We start from the raw sequence: 25979 nt of genomic DNA on the forward strand, positions 1-25979 counted from the left end.
TCCATCCTTGAAGCCTTAGGGCATGCCAACCCAAAGACTTGAAGAGAAGAGAGTGGAGGAGCTCGTGGGGGAGGGGGAGAGAGAGAGGGAAAGAGAGAAAGAGCATATGCACGTGGGAGAGAAAGAGAGAGCGAGAGAGCGCTTTGGCTCCTCCTTTTATATGTTTTCTCCTCCACCTGGGCCTGCCCTATACAAACTGGGCTTAGCCAGGAGTGCTGTTTGTTCTGCCTGAAGTCTTCACTCTGGTCCTCGGACCTTCCTTTGACCTTCCTTGTTTTTTAGCCACCACCATTTTGGACTCCTTTTCCCTATTCTACCTACCTAACATTTCCTCTCTGTTTCATTTATTTCTACCATTTTATCTTCTACCTCACTAAGCCTATTTTCTGCCTCTGTTATTCTACTGTTGGTTCCCTCCAGAGTGTTTTTTATCTCATTTATTGCATTATTCATTATATATCGACTCTTTTTCATTTCTTCTAGGTCCTTGTTAAACATTTCTTGCATCTTCTCGATCTTTGTCTCCAGGCTATTTATCTGTAACTCCATTTTGTTTTCAAGATTTTGGATCATTTTCACTATCATTATTCAGAATTCTTTATCAGGTAGATTCCCTATCTCTTCCTCTTTTGTTTGGTTTGGTGGGCATTTATCCTGTTCCTTTACCTGCTGGGTATTTCTCTGCCTTTTCATCTTGTTTATATTGCTGTGTTTGGGGTGGCCTTTCCGTATTCTGGCAGTTTGTGGTTCCTCTTTATTGTGGAGGTTCCTCGCTGTGGGTGGGGTTGGACGTGTGGCTTATGAAGGTTTCCTGGTTAGGGAAGCTTGTGTCGGTGTTCTGGTTGGTGGAGCTGGATTTCTTCTCTCTGGAGTGCACTGAAATGTCCAGTAATGAGTTTTGAGATGTCAGTGGGTTTGGTGCGACTTTGGGCAGCCTGTATATTGAAACTCAGAGCTAGGTTCCTGTGTTGCTGGAGAATTTGCGTGGTATGTCTTTCTCTTGAACTTGTTGGCCCTTGGGTAGTGCTTGGTTTCAGTGTAGGTATGGAGGCATTTGATGAGCTCCTATCGATTAATGTTCCCTGGAGTCAGGAGTTCTCTAGTGTTCTTAGGATTTGGACTTAAGCCTCCTGCCTCTGGTTTTCAGTTGTATTCTTACAGTAGCCTCAAGTCTTCTCCATCTATACAGCACTGATGATAAAACATCTAGGTTAATGATGTAAAGTTTCTCCACAGTGAGGGACACCTCCTTTCGAAGACAGTGAGCTGCCTTTCTGGGTGCCTGATGTCTTCTGCCAGCATTCAAAAGTTGTTTTGTGGAATTTGCTCAGCGTTCAAATGTTCTTTCAGTGAATTTGTGGGGGAGAAAGTGGTTTCCCTATCCTATTCCTCCGCCATCTTTGGACCTCCTGAAGAAGCTTTTTAATTTGACGTAGTCTCACTTGTTTATTTTTGCTTTTGTTGCCTTTGCTTTTGGTGTCATATCCAAAAAAAAAATCATCACCAAGATTGACGTCAAGGAGCTTACCCTCTGTGTTATCTTCTGGGAGTTTTATGGTTTCAGATCTTCTTTTAAATATAATTTTATTTATTTATTTTTTGACTGTGCTGAGTCTTTGTTGCTGCAGGGGTTTTCGCTAGTTGCAGCAAGCGAGGTCTACTCTTCATTGCAGCATGTGGGCTTCTCATTGCGGTGGCTCCTCTTGTTGCAGAACATGGGCTTTAGGGCCACTTGGACTTCAGTAGTTGCGTTGCCTGGGTTCAGTAGCTGTGGTTCCTAGACTTTGGAGCACAGGCCGAATAGCTGTGGCCAATAGGCTTAATTGCTCCGTGGTATGTGAAATCTTACTGGACCAGGGGTTGAACCTGTATCTCCTGCCTCAGCAGGCAAATTCTTTACAGCTGAACCAGGAAGCCCCTGGTTTCAGGTCTTAATGTTCAAGTCTTTAATTCACTTTGAGTTAATTTGTGTGTGTGATTTAAGATAGTGATCCAGTTTTATTCTGCACGTGGCTGTCTAGTTTTTTTCAACTCACTTATTGAAGAGACTGTCCTTTGCCTATTGTATATCCTTGACACCTTTGTCAATTACTTGATATATCTGATATCTCTGTGTTCTCATTTCTGTTCCATTGATGTATGTATCTGTTTTTATGCCGATAGCATGGTTTTGATTTCTCTAAATTTGTAATGCAGTTTGAAACTAGAAAACATGATGCATCCAGCTTTGTTCTTTTTTAAGATTTCTTTGGGCTTCCCTGGTGGCTCACTGGTAAAGAATTGACCTGCCAATGCAGGAGATTCAGGGTTTGATACCTGGGTTGGGAAGATCCCCTGGAAGAGGAAATGGCAACACATTCCAGTATTCCTGCCTGGAGAATCCCATGGACTGAAGAGCCTGACTGGCTACAGTCCACAGGGTTGCAAATAACTGGACACGACTTAGTGACTGAGCATGCATGTACATGCGAACATGTGCGTGCACACACACACACACAAGATTGCTTTAGCTTTTGGATTTCTTTTTGTCATTCCATACAAATTTTAGGATTGTTTTTTCTTCTATTTCTGTGAAAAATGCCATTCGAATTTTGATAGAGATTGCTTTGAATCAGTACATTGCTTTGGTTATTATGGATATTTTAGCATTATTGACTTTTACAAACCATAAGAACTGAATATCTTTCCAGTCATTTGTGTTTTCAGTTTCTTTTATCAATGTCTTATAGTTTTCAATGTATAGATCTTTCACTTCCTGTGCCTGCCAATTTCATTGCCTGTCAATGCAGGAGATGTAGCTTCGATCCCTGGGTAGGGAAGATCCCCTGGAGAAGGAAATGGCAACGCACTCCAGTATTCTTGCCTGAGAAATTCAATGGACAGAGGAGCCTGGCGGGCCACAGTCCATGGGGTTGCAAAGAGTTGGACATGACTGGGCGACTGAACAACAACAACAAGGTAATGCTATGAGTTAGCTTTTTTTCCCTTACAGGAAAAGTAGGAGGGGGTGCATAACTTATTGTGTGGGGACCTGAACCAACCAAGACTGTGCACTGAATTCTTTGGACAGACAATGTTACTCCTTTTCCTCTCTAGATGGGGAAAAGTATAGGTTCTCTGTTCAAAGGATGTGCTATGCAGCTTCCTATATGCTTTTGTTAGTTTCCCTGTTTGGGTGGGCTGAAGCCTGAGAAAGCAAAAGAGGGCTTAAAATTAGTTTTCCTGCCCAGGTGCTATGGGAGAATCAGCCCCAAGTCTTGAAGGCTGTTTGTGATCTTGACTCATGTTGATCAGTGCCCCCCACCGTCCCACCCCCCACCCCCTACCCCCCGTTCTCTGGACAAACAGGACCTTGCCTTTTCTCTGAAAACTATTAGTTCTGCCTCTTGGACTCTATTCTTTTTTTTTTTTTTTTTGGACTCTATTCTTGAGTGTTGATGGACTGCACAGCTTTCCAGATGTTCTGACCAGGCTTTCTGTGTCAGGTTGGACTGGAAGCTTCATTCAGCTGTGGATACAGCTATTAGTTGGTTCTCCCACATGGGTAGGACTGGAGAGCCATCACCAAGCACCCTCCCAGGGTTTCCAGATCAGGCTTTGTGGACAGAGGGGTCAGAACTACATTGATCAGTGGGTGGGGCTGTGAGTTAACTCTCCTACCTGGGTGGAGCAGAGAATCCTTCACTTTGTCATTGGCTCGGCCAGAGATCAGCTCTGATTGCTGTACTCTAATAGGGCTAAAGGACATGAGTTTGAGCAAACTCTGGGAGATAGTGTAGGACAGAGAAGCCTGGCATGCTGCAGTCCATAGGGTTGCAAAGAATCAAACACGATTTAGCGACTAAACAACAATTCAGCTTATGGGTCCATTGTCAGGCTTTGTGCTTGGGAGGGGCCGGGAGCTGTACCAAGCAGTGGATGGGGCTATGAATTACCTCCTTATGTGGTCCCAGCAGGGCAGCTGGTTCCAAGCCCAGCAAGATGTTGTTTCCTTGATTCAGGCTGACATACACCCTGAGTTCCCTAGCTTAACAATGCTACTGGCTTTGCTCTGTGGACAGTCGCTTCTGCCTTTAGCCTTGCTGGGCTACACAGCTTCCAGGTATTCTGGCAAAGCTTTTTGGTTGGAAATGTTGAGAGTTATACTCAGTAGTGAATGGGGCTATGACTCAGCTCCTCTGCCTGTGGGGGCTGGGACATTGGTGTACAAAGTTTAAGTACAGGCAAGGTTCTTCATTTGAGGTCCCAAATCAGGCAGAACTGTATGCCCTAATTCCCCAGTCCCTCTGTACCACTGTCTTGGTTCTGCAGATAGCAAAGGTGCTGCTTAGGACTGTTTGGGCATTGTAGGTAAGAACTGGGTCTGGCAAGATCTGAGTATTAATTGTTGAAATTCCTCTCCATCACATGCAGATTCCCAGTGGTCAAGCTCTGCAAACTTCCCTGCAGTTTCCATGGTGTGAGATCCAAGTGAGGCTCCCAAGAAGTGGCCTGCAATGCTAGGAAAGCTGAATTTCCACATTCGGTTCCCTTTTCCCACTGGGAATTGTAGGCTTGGGGAGATCTCTCAGTGTGGATCATTTGTACCCTTGGGGTAGGGATTGTGGGGGGCAGGCATTGTGGTCAGTATTGCTTCTGTTACTTTACTTTTTTTTTTTAAGATTTATTTATGTTTGGCTGTACTGGGTGTGTGTTGCTGTATTCAGGCTTTCTCTAGTTCGATGTGTGGGCTTCTCATTGGGTGGCTTCTCTTGTCGTGGTGCATGGGCTTTAGAGCCTGGGCTTAGTAGTTGTGGCCCACAAGGTTAGTTGTTCTGCAGCATGTGGGATCTTCCAGGAGCAGAGACCTAACTCATGTCCCCTGCGTTGGTAGCAGATTCTTAACCACTGGAGCATCAGGGAAGTCCTGCTTCTGTTGCTCTTCTGAAGAAGTCTGTCTTGGTTTCTGTGGTGTAGGGGAATGCTTCAGCCTCACCCCCGAGTTTTAGGATTTTCTCAGTGGTGTCTTGTCTATGAATAGTTGTTAGTTGTTCTTCATGCTATGGGGAACAAAGTCAGAGATACAACTTAGCTCATCATCTTGGTGGTGACATTCTTCTATATGATCCTTTTAATATACTGTTGAGTTTGGTTTGCTAATACTTTGTTGAGGCTTTTTGCATCCATGTTCATCAGATATATTGGCCTTTTATTGTAAAGTTCTTGACAGTTTTTGGCGTCAGGGTAATGCTGGCCTCATAAAATGAGTTTGGAAGTCTCCCACTGTCTTCTGTTTTTTGAGAGAGTTTGAGAAGGATTGGCATTAATTTCTAAACTTTTAGTAGAATTCGCCAGTGAGACCATCTGGTGGAGATTGGAAGGTTATTGATTACTGATTCAATCTCCTTACTATTAGTTGATCTGTTCAGATTTTATATTTCCTCATGATGTAGTCTTCTTGGTTGTATGTGTCTAGGAATTTATCCATTTCTTCTAGGTTGTCCCATTTGTTAGTGTACAGTTGTTCCTCTGTGTGTTGTGTGTGTGTTCAGTCATGTCTGACTCTTTCTGCCCCCATGGGCTGTAGCCTACCAGGCTCCTCTGTCCATGGAGTTTCCCAGGCAAGATTACCAGAATGGGTTGCCATTTCCTACTTCAGTTATTGTTCATAGACATTTCTTATTATCCTTTGCATTTCTGTGATATCAGGTGTAACATATCCTTGCTCATTTCTGATTTTGAGTTTTCTTTTCTTGGTTAATTTAACTAAAGGTTTGTCTGTCTTTACTTTAGTTTTTTTTTTTTTTTTAAACCAGCTCTTCAGTTCAGTCGCTCAGTCTTGTCCAACTCTTTGCAACCCCATGAATTGCAACACGCCAGGCCTCCCTGTCCATCACCAACTTCCGGAGTTCACTCAAACTCACATCCATCGAGTCAGTGATGCCATCCAGCCATCTCATCCTCGGTCGTCCCCTTCTCCTCCTGCCCCCAAACCCTCCCAGCATTAGAGTCTTTTCCAATGAGTCAACTCTTCACATGAGGCGGCCAAAATACTGGAGTTTCAGCTTTAGCATAATTCCCTCCAAAGACCACCCAGGACTGATCTCCTTTAGAAAGGACTAGTTGGATCTCCTTGCAGTCCAAGGGACTCTCAAGAGTCTTCTCCAACACCACAGTTCAAAAGCATCAATTCTTCAGTGCTCAGCTTTCTTCACAGTCCAACTGTCACATCCGTACATGACTACTGGAAGAACCATAGCCTTGACTAGATGCACCTTTGTTGGCAAAGTAATGTCTCTGCTTTTGAATATGCTATCTAGGTTGGCCATAACTTTCCTTCCAAGGAGTAAGTGTCTTTTAATTTCATGGCTGCAATAACCATCGTTTCATCTTTTCTATTGTCTTTTTAGCCTCTATTTAATTTGCTTCCACTCTAATCTTTATTTCCTTCCTTCCAATAATTTCAGGCTTAATTTATTATTTTTCTAGGTACTTGAGATATAAAGTTAGATTATTTGAGATGTTTCTTGTTTTTTAATGTAGGCATTTATTGCTCTGAATGGCTCTCTTAGAACTGCTTTTGCTGCATTCCCAAAGTTCTCATATGTTGCATTTTCAATTTTATTTGTTTCAAGGTATTTTTAAATTTTTTAATTTATTCTTCAAAGTTCTATTTGTTTATTTTTTTGGCTGTACTAGGTCTCCATTGTTGTGCATGGGCTTTCTCTACTTGCAGCAAGCCATGCTGCTCTGTAGTCGCCGTGCACAGGCATCCCATCTCACAGGCTTCTCTTGTTATGGAGCACAGACTCTAGGGCAGGCAGGCTTTGGTAGTTGTGGGACTTGGGCTTAGTTGTACCATGGCATGTGGGATCTTTCTGGGCCAGGAATTGAACCTATGTCTCCTGAATTGGCAGGTGGATTATTAACTACAGTACCACCAGGGAAGTCCTCAAGATATTTTTTGCTTTCTCTTTTGATTTCTTATTTCATTCCTTGGTTGTTTAGTAGCATGTTGGTTAATCTCCACATATTTGTGAATTTTCCAGTTTTCTTCTTGTAGTTTATCTCTAGTTTCATACCATTGTTGTTGGAAATATTGTTTGACAGGATTTTAGTCTTCTTAAATTTATTAAAAGTTGTTTTGTAGCCTAATCCATCATCTATCCTGGAGAATCTTTCATGTACACTTCAGTTCAGTTCAGTTCAGTTCAGTTCAGTCGCTCAGTCATGTCCAACTCTTTGCGAACCCATGAATCGCAGCACGCCAGGCCTCCCTGTCCATCACCAACTCCCGGAGTTCACTCAGACTTACGTCCATCGAGTCCGTGATGCCATTCAGCCATCTTATCCTCTGTCGTCCCCTTCTCCTCCTGCCCTCCTTCCCTCCCAGCATCAGAGTCTTTTCCAATGAGTCAACTCTTCACATGAGGTGGCCAATGTATTGGAGTTTCACCTTTAGCATCATTCCTTCCAAAGAACACCCAGGACTGATCTCCTTCAGAATGGACTGGTTGGATCTGCTTGCAGTCCAAGGGACTCTCAAGAGTCCTCTCCAACACCATAGTTCAAAAGCATGAATTCTTCAGCGCTCAGCTTTCTTCACAGTCCAACTCTCACATCCATACATGACTACTGGAAAAACCATAGCCTTGACTAGATGGACCTTTGTTGGCAAAGTAATGTCTCTGCTTTTGAATATGCTATCTAGGTTGGTCATAACTTGTCCTCCAAGGAGTAAGCGTCTTTTAATTTCATGACTGCAATCACCATCTGCAGTGATTTTGGAGCCCCCCAAAATAAAGTCTGACACTGTTTCCACTGTTTCCCCATCTATTTCCCATGAAATGATGGGACCAGATGCCATGATCTTCATTTTCTGAATGTTGAGCTTTAAGCCAACTTTTTCACTCTCCACTTTCACTTTCATCAAGAGGCTTTTTAGTTCCTCTTCACTTTCTGTCATAAGGGTGGTGTCATCTGCATATCTGAGGTGATTGATATTTCTCCCGGCAATCTTGATTCCAGTTTGTGCTTCTTCTAGCCCAGCATTTCTCATGATGTGCTCTGCATATGAGTTAAATAAGCAGGGTGACAATATATAGCCTTGACATGCTCCTTTTCCTATTTGGAACCAGTCTGTTGTTCCATGTCCAGTTCTAACTGTTGCTTTCTGACCTGCATATAAGTTTCTCAAGAGGCAGGTCAGGTGGTCTGGTAGTCCCATCTCTTGAAGAATTTTCCACAGTTTATTTTGATCTACACAGTCAAAGGGTTTGGCATAGTCAATAAAGCAGAAATAGATGTTTTTCTGGAACTCTATTCCTTTTTCCATGATCCAGAGGATGTTGGCAATTTGATCTCTGGTTCCTCTGCCTTCTGTTAATACTGACTTTATATATTTAGATTCTCCTATGTTGGATGCAAAAATATTTTTTTATAAATTTATTTATTTTAATTGGAGGTTAATTACTTTACAATATTGTATTGGTTTTGGGTGCAAAAATATTTACAGATGTTACTTTCTCATTGGATTTACCCACTTATCATTATATAATGACCTTCTTTGGATCTTAATACTGTCTTTGTCTAAAAGTCTAGTTTGTATGGCATACATGCAGCATCCCTAGGTTTCTTTTGGTTTTCATTTGCTTGGAATATATTGTTTCACTCCTGCATTCTTAGGTTTTGTGAGTCCTTACATCTGAAGTGAGTTTCCTCTATGCAACATATAGGTTTGTATTTATTTTTTTAAAAAAATCCATTCAGCCACTATATTTGATCAGAAAATTGAACCCATTTACATTTAAAGTAATTATTGATCTATATGTTGACATTCCTATTTTGCTAATTGTTTTCTGGTTCTTTTGTAATTCATTTGTTCCATTCTTCTCGCTTTCTTCCTTTGTAAACTGAAGATTTTCTGTAGTGTTATGCCTAATTTTTATGTTTTGTGTGTCTTCCATAGGTTCTTGCTTTGTAATTAACCTGAGGCTTACATAAAACAACTTATAACAAACCTCTTAAAGTTGGTAACAACTTAAGCCCAAGTGGCACAGTGGTAAAGAATCCATCTGCCATTGCAGGAGACACAAGAGATATGGGTTCAATCCCTGGGTCGGGAAGATCCCCTGGTGAAAGAAATGGCAACCTACTTCAATATTCTTTCCTGGAACATTTGATGAACAGAGGAGCCTGGTGGGCTGCAGTCCAAGAGGTCACAGAGTCAGACACGACTGAGCATGCACTTGCATAAGTTCAAATATATTCTGAAGCTGTATATTTTGACTCTCCCCTAACATTTTATTCTTGACGTCACAGTTTGTAACTTTTTATCTTGGCATGTTCACTAACAAGTCCCTGTAGTTATCTTGGCGTAGTCACTGTAGTTATCTGGTGGCTCAGACAGTCAAGAATCTGTCTGCAATGCGAGAGATGCAGGTTTGATCCTTGGGTCCAGAAGATCCCCTGGAGAAGGGAATGGCTACCCAGTGTTCTTGCCTGGAGAATTCCATGGATAGAGAAGCCTAGTGAGCTGTAGTCCATGGGGCTGCAAAGAGTTGGACGTAACTGAGCAACTAATACGTTCACTTTCCACAGCATTTTTGTTATTTTGTTTTTAACTTTCACATTAGCTTTATACGTGACTAACTCAAAACCTTTATATCACTTGGTTATTCTGAATTTTACTATATATTTACCAGTGAGATTTAGACCTTCACATGTTTTCCTGTTACTAATTAGCATCTACAAGTTTCCACTTAAAGAAGTTCCTTTAACATTTCTTGTGAAGCTGATCTAGTGGTGGACTCCTTTAACTTTTGCTTGTCTGGAAGACTTTATATCTCCTTCAGTTCTAAAGTACGGCTTTGCTAGGTGGAATATTCTTTGTTGGGAGTTTACGTCTTTCAGCACTTTTAATATATTGTGCCACTTTCTTCTGGCATGCAAGATTTCTAGTGAAAAATCTGATAGTCTTTGAGGGGTACCCTTGTATGTAACAAGTTGTTTTTCTGTTTCTTCTTTGAAGACTTTCTCCTTTTCTTTAGCTTTTTGAACTTTAATTATACTGTGTCTTGGTGTAGATGTCTTTGTGTTCTTTTCTTGGAATTCTGTGGGCTTTCTGGATCTCAATTTCTCTTTCCATCCCCAGATTGGAGAAGTTTTCAGCCATTATTTCTACAGGTAAGTTTTCTGCTCCTTTCTCTTTCTGGAACCCCTATAAAGTGAATGTTGGTCTACTTGACATTGTCTCATGATTCTTTTTAGCTGTCTTCACTCTTTTTCCCTAGTTTCTCTTTGCTGCTCTGATTTTTTGGTTTCACTGCTTTGTGTTTGAGTTCGCTGATCCCCCCCATGCTGTACAGTATATCCTGGCAGTCTATTTTATATTTAAGTTTGTACCCCTTAATTCCCTACCCTTGAATTGCCTCTCCCCACTTCCCTCTCACCACTGGTAACCACTCCTTTGTTTTCTATATCTGTGAGTCTGGGTTTTTTTTTGTTTTTTGTAATACTAATTAGTTTGCTGTGTTTTTTAGAGTCCACATAAGTAATATCATACAGTACTTGTCTTTCTCTGATGTATTTCACTTAGCATAATACCTTTCAGATTCATCTGTGTTTTTGCAAATGGCAACATTTCCTTATTTTTTATGGCTGAATAGCATTCTATTCTGTGTGTGTGTTGGGGGGTGTGTCTGTGTGTGTATATGTGTGTATAGTTGTGTATATACTACATCTTTATTCATTCATCTGTTAATGGACACTTAGGTTAATTCCATATCTTGGCAATTGTACATAATGCTGTTCTGAACATTGGTGGATGTGTATAACTTTTTGAATTAGTGTTTTGTTTTAGATGTATACCCAGGAGCAGAATTGCTGGCTCATATGGTAGTTTTTTTTTTTTTTAATTTATTTATTTTTTTAATTTTAAAATCTTTAATTCTTACATGCGTTCCCAAACATGACCCCCCCTCCCACCTCCCTCCCCACAACATCTCTCTGGGTCATCCCCATGCACCAGCCCCAAGCATGCTGCATCCTGCGTCAGACATGGACTGGCGATTCAAGTAGTTTTATTTTTAGTTTTCTTCAGAAACCTCCATAGTGCCTGTACCAATTTGCAGTCCCACCAGCAGATGACACTGTTGTTGATAGCCATTCTGACAGGTGTGAGGTAATATCTCATTGTGGGTTTGATTTGCATTTTCCTGATAATTAGTGATGTTGAGCATCTTTTCTTATGCCTATTGGCCATTTGCATTTCTGTGTCTATTTAGTTCTTCTGCCTGTTTTTTTTAATCAGTGGTTTTTTTAAATTGCTGAATTATATGAGTTGTTTACATGTGTCATATACTTATTGTTCATATTTATTTGGAAATATTTTCTCCCATTCAGTAGGTTTTCTTTTCATTTTAATGATGGTTTCCTTTGCTATGCAAAGTTTTTAAGTTTAGCTAGATCCCATTTGTTTTTGCTTTTATTTCCTTTGCTTTAGGAGACAAATCCAAAAATATATTGCTATGATTTATGTCAACTGGTGTTCTGCCTGTGTTTTCCTCCAGGATTTTTATAGTATCCAGTCTTACATTAGGTCTTTAATTCATTTTGAGTTTACTTCTGTATACGACATTAAAGAATGTTTGAATTTTATTCTTTTACAGTTGTCCAGTTTCCCCAGCACTGTTTTACTAAAGAGACTGTCTTTTCTCCATTGCATATTCTTGCCTCCTTTGTCAGAGGTTAACTGACCATAAGTGCATGGGTTTATTTCTGGGTGCCCTATTCTGTTGCATTGTTTTTGTACCCTTAACATTACTGTTTTGTCGACAGTTTGTTATAGTATAGTCTGAAGTCAGGGACTGTGGTTATTCCAGCTCTGTTCTATTTTTTTCTCAAGATTGTGGTGGCTATTTGAGGTCATTTGTGCTTTCATACAAATGTTAAGATTTTTGGTTATAGCTCTGTGAAAATGTCATAGTATTTTGACAGGGATTATGCTGACTCTGTAGATTCCCTTGGGTAGTATGCTCATTTTAACAATATTTTTCCAATCCAAGAATGTGATGTATTTTTCTATCTGTTTATGTTGTCTTCAATTACTTTCATCATTGTCTTTATAGTTTTCTGAGTACAGATGTTTTACCTCCTTCAGCTCAGTTCAGTTCAATCACTCAGTCATGTCCGACTCTTTGCGAACCCATGAAACGCAGCATGCCAGGTCTCCCTGTCCATCACCAACTCCCGGAGTTCACTCAGACTCACGTCCATCGAGTCAGTGATGCCATCCAGCCATCTCATCCTCTGTTGTCCCCTTCTCCTCCTGCCCCCAATCCCTCCCAGCATCAGAGTCTTTTCCAATGAGTCAACTCTTCACATGAGGTGGGCAAAGTACTGGAGTTTCAGCTTCAGCATCATTCCCTCCAAAGAAATCCCCGGGCTGATCTCCTTCAGAATGGACTGGTTGGATCTCCTTGCAGTCCAAGGGACTCTCAAGAGTCTTCTCCAACACCACAGTTCAAAAGCATCAATTCTTCGCCGCTCAGCTTTCTTCACAGTCCAACTCTCACATCCGTACATGACCACTGGAAAAACCATAGCCTTGACTAGACGGACCTTTGTTGGCAAAGTAATGTCTCTGCTTTTCAATATGTTATCTAGGTTGGTCATAACTTTTTTTCCAAGGAGTAAGTGTCTTTTAATTTCAGGTAGGTTTATTCCCAGGTAATTGTTTTCCTTTGCTGATGCAATGGTAAATGGGATCATATCCTTAAATTCTCCTTCTGATAGTTCATTGTTAGTATATAGAAGTGCAATTGATTTATTTATTAATTTTGTATTCTGCAGCTTACTGACTTCATTGATGAGCTCTAGTATTTTTCTGGTGGTGTCTTTAGGATTTTTGATGTATAGTATCATGTCATTTGCATACAGTAGCCATTTTACTTCTTTCCAATTTGGATTCCTTTTTATTTCCATTTGTCTGACTGCTGTGGCTAGGACTTTGAATACTGTGTTAAGTAAAAGTGGTGAGAATGGACATCCTTGGCTTGTTTCTGATCATAAAGAAAATGATTTGAGCTTTTCACCATTAAAAAAAAATATTTAATTTTTCATGATGAAAGTGATGTCTTATCTTGGGATCCCAGACCAGCCCCCAAGAGGAAAGTTTTATACCTTGTCTTGGGATCCCAGATGAGCCCACAAGAGGATAAATGAAAGTTATCAGTGTTTTGCCAGATTTGTGGTCTCTGAAGGAGAAGATTTAACTCCAGGACCAAAGACAGTCTCAGTCATTCAGAGCTTTGGGTAGTAGAAATTTTATTAAAGTGATAATAACTGAGAAAAAGATTGACATAGACATCAGAAGGGAGTAGAAAGATGAGCCATCTTGCTAGTTTAGGGCATTCTATACTTTTCTGCTAGCTACTGAGAGTAGAATGCTTCAAGGCTGTGAAAATTTTGCCCAGACCCTTTCCTGTAACATACATCCTGGGATGACATGAGCGTGAGATTAGCCAGAAGGAATGAGCTAACCCAGAACTCAAGGCTATGGAAGTTTTACCCAGACCTTCTCCCATAACATACATTTTAAGCTCAAAAAGCATGTCCTTGAACAAGAGATTCTGCTGCCATGAGGCCTACCTGTCTAAGGCAAAAGAAAGAATGTTCACCTCCTCCTTAAAGGGGCCTTAGGCTTGGACGCTCTATTAACCTGCTTAAGTTAACTCTCACTGATCTACAAACAATGCTACTTTTATTTTTTTTAAAATTTATTTGGCTGTGGTGGGTCTTAGTTACGGCATGCAGGCTTAGTTGCCCTGTGGCATGTGGGATCTTAGTTTCCTGACCAGGGGCTGAACTCACTTTCCTTGCATTGGAAGGTAGATTCTTAACCACTGAACCACCAAGAAAGTGCTGAGGTTTTCACCATTGAGTCTTATGTTTGTTGTGGTTTTGTCACATATGGCCATCATTATGCTGACTTAGGTTCCCTCTCTACCCACTTCTGGAGTTGGTTTTTTTATTTTTTTTTCAAACCATAAATGGATGTTGAATTTTGTCAAAAGGTATTTCTGCATCGATTGGAATGATCATATTTTTTTTAATCTATTTTTTATTATTTTTGTTAGCCCTGGGTCTTTGTTGCTGTGCATGGACTTTCTCTAGTTGTGATGCACGGATTCTATGGTGCAAGGGCTACAGTAGTTGCAACATGCAGGCTCAGTAGTTGGGGCTCATGAGCTCAATAAGTTTGGGTACATGAGCTTCGTTGCTCTGCAGCGTGTGGAATCTGCCTGAACCAGAGATTTAACTCGTGTCTCCTGCATTGGCAGGCTTATTCCTATCCATTGTACCACCAGGAAAGTCCCAATCATTTTTTAATCTTTCAATTTGATAATGTGGTATTTCACATTGATTTTGTAGATACTGAAAAATCTTTGCATCCCTGAGATGAATCCCACTTGATCACGGTGTATGATCTTTTTACTGTATTGCAATTTCATTTGTTGGTATTTTGTTGAGGATTTTTGCATCTGTGTTTATAAGTGATATTGGTCTGTAATTTCCTTTTTTTGATGATACCTTTGTCTGGTTTTGGTATCAGAATGATGCTGGCCTCATGGAATGAGTTTGGATGTATTTCTTCCTCTGCAGTTTTTGGAAATAGTTTGAAAACTATACGTGTTAATTTGTTTATAAGTATTTGGTAGAATTCTCATGTGAAGCCATCTGGCCCTGGACTTCTGTTTGTTTGAAATTTTAAAATTACTGATTCAGTTTCATTGCTGATAATTGGCCTGATCATGTTTTCTATTTCTTCCTGGTTCAGTTTTGGGAGATTGTACTTTTCTTAGAGCTTCTAGAATTTCTCTATTTCTTCAAGGTTGGCCATTTTATTGGCATGTAATTGTTCATAGTTGTCAAATGATCCTCTGTATTCCTGTGGTGTTGGTTGTAACTTCTCTTTTTTCATTTCTGATTTTATTGATTTGGGCTCTCTCCTGTTTTTTCTTGATGAGCCTGGCTAAAGATTTAACAGCTTTATCTTTTCAAAGAACCCTCTTTTAGTTTCATTGATCTTTTCTATTGCCCTTTAGTCTCTCTTCATTTGTTTCTGTTCTGATATTTATGATTTCTTTCTTTGGCTTTTAGTGTTTTCTTTTTCTAGTTACCTTAAGTGTAAGTTTAGGGTTTTATTTCAGATTTTTCTTGTTTCCTGCAGTAAGCTTCTGTCTCTATAAACTTCCCGTTTAGAACTGCTTTTGTTGCATTACCTAGGTTTTGGACCATCCTGTTTTTTATTTTCACTTGTTTCTAGGTTGTAAACTTTTCCTCTTTGATTTCTTCGGGGATTCCTTGATTATGTAGTAGCATAGTGTCTAACCTCCATATGTTTATGGTTTTCAGTTTTCTTCTTATAGTTGATTTCTACTCCATAGTATGATGGTCAGAAAGGATGCTTGATATGATTTCAGTTTTCTTAGATCTACTGAGGCTTCTTTTGTGGCCTTGCATGTTGTGTATCCTGAAGAATGTTCTATGTGCACTTGAAAAGACCGTACTCTGCTTCCAGATGAAATGCTCTTTTAATGTATCTTTTAAGTTCAGTGTTTTCTTATTGGTTTTCTGTCTGGATTATCTGTCCATTGATGTAAATGTGATGTTGAAGTCCCCTAATATTATTTTATTACTGTCAGTTTCTCCTTTTAGGTCTGTTAGTATTGCCTTCTGTATTTAGATGCTGCTGTGTTAGGTGCATAGATATTTACAATTATATCTTGGACTAAACCCTTGATCATTATGAAGTGTCTTTGTCTCTTGCAGTCATCTTTATTGTAAAGCCTGTTTTGTCTGATATGAGGGTGGCTGCTCTGACTTTGATTTCCATTTGCGTGGGATACCTTTTCCACCCCCTTCACTTTCAGTCCGGTGTGTCTTTAGATCTTAGCTGAGTCTCTTGCAGGAAGCATATATATGGATCTTGTTTTTGTATCCATTAGGCCAGCGTGTCTTTTGATTGAAGCATTTAATCCATTTATATTTAAGGTAATTATTGATATGTATGTTCTTTAATTTTGTGAATTGAGGGTGGTTTTTGTAGGTATTTTTTTCCCCTTCTTTTTGCTGTCTTTTGATCTGATGACTATCTTTAGTGTTTGGATTCCTTTGTATATGTATATCTATTACAGATTTTTGGTTTGTGGTTACCATGAAGTTTTTATATAGCAGTCTGTACATATATATAATTATTTTAAGTTGCTGATCTCTTAATTTCAAATGCATTTTTAAAATTCTGTATTTCTACTCTTCTCTCTTTTGCAATTTTAATATTTGGTTTTGGTATCATATTTTGTGTTTCTGTGTATCCCTTAACTGTTTCTTGTAGATATAGATGATTTTGCTTCTTCTGTCTTTTAAGTTTTCTGCTAACTTTGTATGTGAAGACTGTATATTCCAGACTTTACCATATGTTTGCCTTTACTGGTGAGTTTTTTCATTTCATAATTTTCTTGTTTCTCCTTGTGGCTTCTTCTTTTTCATCTAGGGAAGTTTCTTTAACATTTTTTGTGAGGAATTCCCTGGCACTCTAATGGTTAGGCCTCTTCACTCTCACTGCCAAGGGCTTTGGTTCAATCCCTGGTCAAGGAACTAAGGTCCCACAAACCGAGAGGTATAGCCAAAAAGAGATAAAGCGTTTACTGTAAAACTGGATTGATGGTGCTGAACTCTTTTAGGTTTTTCTTGTCTGTGAAGCTGTTGAGCTCTGTCAAATCTGAATGAGAGTCTTGCTGGGTAGAGTATTCTTGATTGTAGGTTTTTCCTTTCATCACTTTAAATATATTGTGCCATTCCTTTTTGGCCTGCAGAGAAGAAAATCAACTGATGCCCTTATGGGAGTTCTCTTGTGTATTTTTTTCCCCTTACTGCTTTAATATTCTCTTTTGTTTTAATTTTTGTCATTTTAATTACAATGTGTCTTTATGTTCCTCTTTGTTTTAATTCTGTATGGAACTCTGAGCTTCTTGGTCTTAGATGACTGTTTCCTTTCCCAGGTTAGGGAATTTTTCAACCATTATGTCATCAAGTATGTTTTCTGCCTGTTTCTTTTTTCCTTCTGGGGCCCCTCTAATGTATTAGTGTGCTTGGTGTTGTCCCAGAGGTCTCTTGAACTGTCCTCATTTCTTTTCATCCTTTTTCTTTTTTTTCTGTTCATTGTCAATGATTTCAACGACGTTGTCTTCCATCTCACTGATCTGTACCTCTGTATCATTTAATCTACTGTTGATTCCTTCTATTAATCTTCCCTCTCAGTTGTTGCAGTCTTCATCTATGTTTGGTTGTTCTTTATGGTTTCTAAGTCTTGGCTGAAAAACTTCTAGCTTCTTGTTATGTGTACCCATTCTTCTCCTAAGTTCTTTGATCATTTTACAATCATTAGCTGAACTCTTTCTGGGGTAGATTACTTATTTTTGTTACATATTTAAATAAGATTACTTGTAAGGTCCGTCTAGTCAAGGCTATGGTTTTTCCAGTAGTCATGTATGTATGTGAGAGTTGGACTGTGAAGAAGGCTGAGTGCCGAAGAATTGATGCTTTTGAACTGTGGTGTTGGAGAAGACTCTTGAGAGTCCCTTGGACTGCAAGGAGATCCAACCAGTCCATTCTGAAGGAGATCAGCCCTGGGTGTTCTTTGGAAGGACTGATGCTAAAGCTGAAACTCCAGTACTTTGGCCACCTCATGCGAAGGGTTGACTCATTAGAAAAGACTCTGATGCTGGGAGGGATTGGGGGCAGGAGGAGAAGGGGATGACAGAGGATGAGATGGCTGGATGGCATCACTGACTCGATGGACGTGAGTCTGAGTAAACTCCAGGAGTTGGTGATGGACAGGGAGGCCTGGTGCGCTGTGATTCATGGGGTCGCAAAGAGTCAGACATGACTGAGCGACTGAACTGAACTGAACTGAACTGTCTTAGATTACTTCATTTTGTTCCTCTTCTGAGGTTTTACATTGTTCCTTCATCTGGAACCTTTGCCACCTCATTTTGTCTAAGTTGCTATCTGTATTTTTATGTATCTAGTAGGTTAGTTACATTTTCCAACCTTGTAAAAACAGCCTTCTGTAGGAGACATTCTATGCATCCCAGCATTGCACTGCCCCCTTATCACCAAAGCTGTATGCTACAGATGTTCCCCCATAAGGTCTGCATGGGTCCTTCTCTAGTGTCAGGCTTACTATGTGGGTGATGTGACAGGCTTTGCTGGCCCCTAGCCTGTTTGGATGCCAGGCCCTGCCTTCTGCAGAGGCTGCTGGTTAGTGGTACCTGATCACCTGACAGTTGACTGCAGGGCCCAGGGGCTAGTGCTGGCTCCTTGGTGGGTGGAGTCAATGTCCAGAAGGCTCGAGGGCTGTTGCCCACCCAGTCCTAGGGTTAGTGCTAGACTGTTGATAGGCAGAGCTGTGTCCTGGAGTCTGACTTTAGGGCCCAGGGATCCCAGGACCCAGTGTCAGATTGCTGGTGTGGGTGTTCTGATATAGGTGGTTTTGGGGTGTCTAGGATGTTCTGAAGCATATGTTGACCTGCCAGTGGGAAGAGATGAGGCCCAGCTGGTCCCAGGGAAGGGTCTGGCCTGCTACGGTAACCTGGTCTCCAGGCTGCAAGGTTGTGTTTTCCTTGCACCTGGTGTCTCCCCTGGTGGGTGAGGCTGGTCTAGAGGCTAATGCAGGCTGAAGCCTGCCCATTGGTGAGTTGAGTTGGGTCTTGGCCCTCTAGTGAATAGGGCTGTGGGTTCAGAAAGTCTTTAGGCATCCTGTTGCTGATGGGTGGGGAGAAAAATAATTAGTTATTTGGCCTGAGATATCCCAGCACTGGCACCTACACGCTGTTGTGTGGGGCTAGGTCTTGGCACTAAAGAGCTAGAGTGAGGATTCCACAATGTTGCCCACACATACCAGTGTCCATGAGATAGAAGGAGCTCCAAAGTATGGCTGCCACCAGTGTCTGTCCCCAGGGCGAGCCACAGCCACTCGCTGCCTCTCTGGGGGACTCTACAAGACCAGCAGATAGATCTGGCTGTCTCCTATCAAATTATTGCTTTTGCCCTAGGTCTTGTGTGTGTGAGATTTTTGTGCATCCTTTAAGAGTGAAGTCTATTTCCTGCTGTCCTTTTGGGACTCCCAAAGCTTTTCTCTCCATCAAAGTCAATTGCTCTGTTGGCTTGTCTTCCTGGCACAAGACCCCCAGGCTCAGGAGCCTGACATGGGTCTCAGAATTCACTACTGTGGGGGAACCTGTCTAATGTAATTATTCTCCAGTTTTTGGGTCACCCACCAAGGGGTATGGGACTTGATTATATTGTGAGCCCCTCCCTCCTACCTGTCTCGTTGTGGTTCCTTCTTTATGTCTTTAGTTGTAGAAGTTCTTTTTTGGTGGGTTCTGCACATACTTGTGATTTTGGTGTGCTCATGAGAGGAAGCAAGCTCAGTCAGGGTCTTCGTACTCTGTCATCTTAACTGATCTCTGACTACGTTTTCAAAAAGTGGTTTCTCCAATTTTCTTTTTAAACAGACATTCTTTTTTTTTGTTGTAGTTTTTTATAACCATGTTATTTTAATAAGCTCATAATTAGACATTCTTTTAAAATATTTTTCTTTATTTTTAATGGAAGGATAATTAAAAATTATGTTGGTTTCTGCCATACATTAACATGGATCAGTCATAGGTATACATAAGTCCCCTCCCTCGAGTGCCTCCCTCCCATCGCATCGCGCATCCCTCCAGGTGGTCACAGAGCCCTGGGTCATTCAGTCCCATTGGCTATCTATTTTATTTACATTAGTGTGTGTGTTTCCATGCTACTCTCTCCGTTAGTCCCGCCCTCTCCTTCCTACTGCCCTCCCTGTGTCCATAAGTCTGTTCTCTATGTCTGCATCTGCATTGCTGCCCTGCAAATTAACTCATCAATACCATCTTTCTAGATTCCATACATAGGTGTTAGTGCATGATATTTGTCTTTCTGACCTACTTCACTCTGTATAATAGGCTGTAGGTTCATCTTTCTCATTAGCGCTGACTCAAGTGTGTTCCTTTCTATGGCTGAGTAACATTTCATTGTATATATAGACTACAGCTTCCTTATCCATTCAGCTGTCGATGAACATCCAGGTTGCTTCCATGTCCTAGCTATTGTAAATAGTGCTGCAATGGACACTGGAGTACATGCGACTTTTTCAGTTTTTGTTTTCTCAGGATATGTGCCCAGTGGTGGGATTGTTGGGCCATATGGTAATTTTATTCCTAGTTTTTTAAGGACTCTCCATACTGTCTTCTCTAGTGGCTGTATTAGCTTACATTCCCACCAACAGTATAAGAGGGTTCCTTTTTCTCCATACCCTCTCCAGCATTTATTGTTTATATATATTTTTGATGATGGCCGTTCTGACCAGGGTGAGGTGATGATCTCATTGTAGTTTTGATTTGCATTTCTCTAATAATGAGTGATGTTGAGCACTTTTTCTTGTGTTTATTAGCCATCTGTATGTATGTCTTCTTTGGTGAAATGTTTAAGTCCTTTGCCCACTTTTTGATTAGGTTTTTTTTTCTGGCTTTGAGTTGCAAAAGCTGCTTGTATATTTTAGAAATGAATCCTTTGTCAATTGTTTGATTTGCTATTATTGTCTTCCATTCTGAGAGCTGTCTTTTTACCTTGTTTATAGTTTCCTTTGCTATGCAAATGCCTTTCAGTTTAATTAGGTCCAACTTGTTTATTTTTGTTTTTATTTCCATTACTCTTGGAGGTGGATCATAGATCTTTCTGTGATTTATGTCAGAGAGTGTTCTGCCTATGTTTTCCTCTAAGAGTTTATGGTTTCTGATCTTACATTTAGGTCTTTAATCCATTTTTAGTTTATCTTTGTGTATGGTTTTAGGAAGCATTCTAATTCATTCTTTTATATGTAGCTGCCCAGTACTTACTGTACTTTTCAAAGTATTGTACTATAAGATTAAAAATGTTTATTTTTGTGTTTGTTTGTCATGCATTATCTATGTGAAAAGTACTATAAACCTGTTACAGTACAATGCTGTATAGCTGATTGTGTTAGTTGGGTACTTAGACTAACTTTGTTGGACTTATGAACAAATTGAACTTACAAATACAGTCTTGGAATGGAACTGGTTCGTATGTAGGGGACTTACTCTAATCTAGAAACTAAGGAATGTCCCTTGGGCAGCAGCTCCTAGAACCGGGACACCACATGTATGAACAAACTCCTTTCTGGGAGATGCTGGGAGGATGACAGAGGAAGAACACAAAGATAGCACCTGTTCCTCTGAGGCTTCTGTATAGGATTGGCGTTGGTCCTTAGATGTGTGTTCAATCATAAACCTGCCCCTCAGTCTGCAGCTATAAAGATAAACTCATAGGAGATTTTCCCAGAGTCACTGGGCACTTGTGTCTGTTGCCTTGTGCTTTGGTCTCAGGTGTAGCTGGTTAAGAACTCTCTCTTTCTGTTTCAGTCCTGTGGGACTCACAAACACAGAGCCTCCAGAGCCAGCTCATCAAGGGGTGTTCCCTGGGTGGCAGCAGCAAAATCGGGCTGCCAGCTGAGTGCACAAGTTCCTTTCCAGGAGATGCCAGCAACCTGGAGTGAGGCAGAGGGAAAACCCAAATATGGCTTTGTTTTTGGAGATTATTCTAGTAGGTCCCTAGATGTATGTTAAATTCGATGCCTTCCCCTCAAATTGCAGCTTTTTAATTTTATTTTTGTAATTTAAATTATGTTTTAAATTAATTTTTTATTTTTGGTTGTGCTGGGTCTTCATTGCTGTGTGTGGGCTTCCTCTAGTTAGGGTGCGTGGGAACTATTCTTTGTTGTGGTGCATGGACTTCTCACTGTGGTGGCTTCTTTTGTTTCAGGGAACGGGCTCTAGACTCATGGGCTTCAGTGGTTACAGCATGTGGGCTCAGTGGTTGTGGCACTTGGACTTTCATTGCCCATGGCACGTGGAATCTTCCCAGACCAGGGACCAAACACATGTCCGCTGCACTGGCAGGTGGACTATTATTCATTACACTACGAGGGAAATCCCCAACTTGTAAAAATAAACAAACAGGCCTCTTTCACAGAAATATAAGCCCTTTGTACTCTGCCACCTTTGTGCCATGGATTTTCTCATTTTGCCACAGCCTCATTGGTCTTGAGGACACAAACCTCATTGGCTTTTCAAAGCTAGATGTTTTGGGGTCTTGTATGTCAGGTGCAGATCTTAAAAGCTGGAGGGCCAGATGTAGGCTTCAAGCCCTTGGCTTTTGATCGAGAAGCTCAGGGTTGTAAGTTCCCTCCTGATTGTGGATCACCACATGGGGTGTGGGGTTTATAGCGAGATTTCATGTAAGATGACTTTTTTGACATAGGATGGCCATGATATTCTTTAGACTCCACAGAAAACTGGTTAAATGAAATTTGTTTTTCCTTTGAAACTGCAAAACTGGCTCTTTTTGCATAAGCAATTAAAAACATCTAACTTGTTAAAAAGGCCTGCCTAGAGAAAGCTTCCCTGGTGGCTCAGACAGTAAAGAATCTGCCTGCAATGTGGGAGACTTGAGTTCGATCCCTGGGTTGGGAAGATCCCCTGGAGGAGGGCATGGCAACCCACTCCAATATTCTTGCCTGGAGAATCCCCATAGACAGAGGAGCCTGGTGGGCTACCATCCATGGGGTTGCAGAGTCAGATATGACTGAAAAACTTAGCATAGCACAGAGTATTTTTAATTTCAGTATTTGTGTTATTCATCGCTCATCTCTGTTTGCTTTGTCTTTATTTCTTCTATGTCCTTGGTAAGGGTGTTAATTGTGTTTCTTGCATTTTCTCCATTCTATTTTCAAGGCTTCTGAACATCTTTACTATCATTATTCTGAATTCTTTTTCAGGTAGATTGCTTATTTCCTCTTTGTTTATTTGGTCTTGGTTTCTACTTTGTTCTTTCATTTGTGCTATATTTCTCTGTCTTTTCTCTTTTTTTCCCCAAACTTACTCCATTTGAGGTCTCCTTTTCCCAGGCTTTAGGGTTGTATTCCTCCTTCCTTTTGGTTTTTTGCCCTTGGAGGGAAAGGTTGGTTCATTGGTTTGTGTTGACTTCTTGTTAAGGGGTGAGCTGTGCCTGCATTCTAGTAGGACGAGATGAGGGTTTTTTTTTTTTTCCCCGTCTGATGCGCAGGGCTGTGTGAGGTTGTATATTTTGGAGCCCTTGGAACTCCCATCTGTTGATGATTGTTTTTGTGTTTTTGTCTAGTTTGTTGTTTGGGTGAAGTGTCCTGGAGTGGATGCTGTCAACAGCTGGGTGATACTAGGCTTTGTGTACAAGTGTCAAGTTCAGTCAGTTCAGTCGCTCAGTCGTATCAAAGTCCTCAATAATCAATATCCCCTGGGGTTAGGAGTTATTTGGCAGTCTGGGATCTTGGACTTAATGTTCCACCTCAATGGTTCAGGTGTGATCCTTGGTCAGGAGATCGGGGCTCCAGAAATCATCTGTTTTGGCATTAAAGGGGGTTAAAGCAAACACACCAAGGCAAAAAGCAAAACATGACATGAAATAAAAGATGAACCCAGATAGATGGTAAATACAAGATCAGACAGGTAATCATAGAAATAATGGGACATATACACACACTTCCACACACACAGATATAACCAAAGTATTCTAAAGAACAGAGTACAGGAGATTGACTTGGTGAGCAAAGGAAACCAAAAGTGATGTCAACCAATTAAAAGCAGAGCTAACTAAGGCTCAGTATGGAAAACAGAGACTGAGCAGAGTGCCAGCTGGAGAATATAGCAAAGAGAGCACCACAATTTAACTTACATGGTGAAAAAAGAGTGAAGGAAAAAAAGAAAAAAAAGAGAAGGGAGAGAAAAGGAAGAGGTGGAAGAGAAGGTAAAAAAAAGAGAGAGAGAGAAAAGAAAAAATAGAAGAGCAAAAATAAATAGATGTATGTAAAAAAGATTTGTATACATTCAGGAATAGCTACCGGAGAAGGCGATGGCACCCACTCCAGTCCTCTTGCCTAGAAAAGCCCATGGACGGAGGAGCCTGGTGGGCTGCAGTCCATGGGGTCGCGAAGAGTTGGACACGACTAAGAGACTTCTCTTTGACTTTTCGCTTTCATGCATTGGAGAAGGAAATGGTAACCCACTCCAGTGTTCTTGCCTGGAGAATCCCAGGGACAGGGGAGCCTAGTGGGCTGCCGTCTCTGGGGTCGCACAGAGTCGGACACGACTGAAGCAACTTAGCAGCAGCAGCAGCAGCGGCAGCAGGAATAGCTACAGCCAGTAAAGAACTATAAAAGCAGTCAAACCTAACAAAAACAAAATAAAAGAAATTACAAAGGGAAAAAAAATTCTTGAAAAAAGGAAAATGCCACAGTACTGCAAAAGGTTAACGGAAAGGTAGAAATATATAGGGGGTATAAACAGTGTGATTTAAAAGAGAAGAAAAAAAGAAAGTACTCAAGATCGTAGTTCTTGGTTGTGGAGTCTGCCCTGCGGATGGGTTTGGATTAGTGTCCTGTGGTGTTTTCCTGGTTGGGGGGGCTTGTGCCTGTGTTCTGATTGGTGGAGTGGCTCTCATCTCTCTGAAGGGCAGCAGTGTCCAGTAGTAGGTTTGGGCTGTCTGTGGGTTCGGCATGTCTGTGGGCAGTCCTCCTGGCCCTGCAGTGGTGGGCGCGTCTGTTTCTGCAGCCATGTCAAGGTGGCCCTCTCAGGATACCCTCACTGCAGCCTGCCCCCCTGTCCCTGGGACCCTCACTGAAGCCTGCCCCCCTGTCCCTGGGACCCTCACTGCAGCCTGCCCCCCTGTCCCTGGGATCTTTGCTGGTGCTTCTGTCCCCTGGTCCCGCCCTGCACTGCAGGCCGAAGCTTGCTAGGTAGGGGCGTTGTGTTGATCTTTTCTCGGCTCCCCAGCCCTGCCCTCTGTGTCGTGGAGACTTGTGTGGGTCTCCCTCAGCACCCTGAGCTCGTCCTCTGTGCTGTGGGGCTTGTGCGCTCTTCTCTCCGCACCGTGGGGCTCCTGTGTGCTTTTCTGGGTTCTCCAAGCCTGCCATCTGGTTGGGGCCATGGTCTGTGAGCTGCTTATGGGTTGAGAAGTGCAGCTTTCTCTGTTTTCTGCCCTCTAGGTCCCTGCTCTGCCACAGCAGCTAAGATTCTGCATCTCCCCACTTAGTCCCACCTGTGAGGGAGCTTCCCCGTGCACTGGGCCTCTTCCTTCTGCGCAGCTCCCAAACCCCTGGGGGCACAGGCTCCGTCCTGAAGTTCTCGGTCTCTTCCCTTTTTGTGTCTCCCTCCTCTCTCCAACCTCATTCCAGGGAGCTTAGCCTGCCCTCCTGGAGGCCTAGGGTCTTCTGCTGTCGCCTAGAGGTTGCTTTGAAGGAGTTGTTCTATATCTTGATGAGTTTTTGATGTATTTGTGGGGAGGCTGACGAGCACCCTGTCTTACTCCACCATCTTCTTCCACCTTTGAATGCTGCGTTTTAAGCCAGCTTGTTCACCCCTCCTTTTTCATTTTCATCTTGAGGCTCTCTAGTTCCTCTTTGCCTTTTGCCATTAAGGTGGTGTCATCTGCATGTCTGAGTTTGTTGATATTTCTTCCTGCAATCTTAATTCCAGCTTGTACTTCATCCAGCTCAGCGTTTTGCATGGTGTATTCTACATATACGTTAAATAAGCAGGGTGACAATATACAGCCTTGATGTACTCCTTTCCCAATTTTTAACCAGTTTCTTGTCGCATGTCCAGTTTTAACTGTTGCTTCTTGACCTGCATACAGGTTTCACAGGAGGCAGGTCAGGTGATCTGGTATTCCCATCTCTTTAAGAATTTTCATTTTCCATAGTTTGTTGTGATCCACACAAAGGGCTTCCCTCATAGCTCAGTTGGTAAAGAATCTACCTTGTCTGAATCCAGCTTGAACATCTGGAAGTTCTTGGTTCA

The 25979-nt window shown here is 41.5% G+C and overlaps 1 long non-coding RNA gene across 4 annotated transcripts in view; it reads left to right on the forward strand.

The window, feature by feature from the left end:
* Positions 1-25979, forward strand: part of LOC138421672 (uncharacterized) — a 122028-nt gene that overhangs the window by 87446 nt on the left and 8603 nt on the right. For 3 of the 4 annotated variants that reach the window (XR_011249584.1, XR_011249588.1, XR_011249587.1), the window contains one exon: positions 2790-2861. This is a non-coding gene — a long non-coding RNA (uncharacterized lncRNA). Of the gene's footprint in view, positions 1-2789; positions 2878-25979 lie in introns of those variants that run through there. The other variant, XR_011249586.1, reaches the window with a different exon arrangement.

The sequence above is a fragment of the Ovis canadensis genome, chromosome 16, assembly GCF_042477335.2.
Source record: "Ovis canadensis isolate MfBH-ARS-UI-01 breed Bighorn chromosome 16, ARS-UI_OviCan_v2, whole genome shotgun sequence".
NCBI classification, from domain to species: domain Eukaryota; kingdom Metazoa; phylum Chordata; class Mammalia; order Artiodactyla; family Bovidae; genus Ovis; species Ovis canadensis.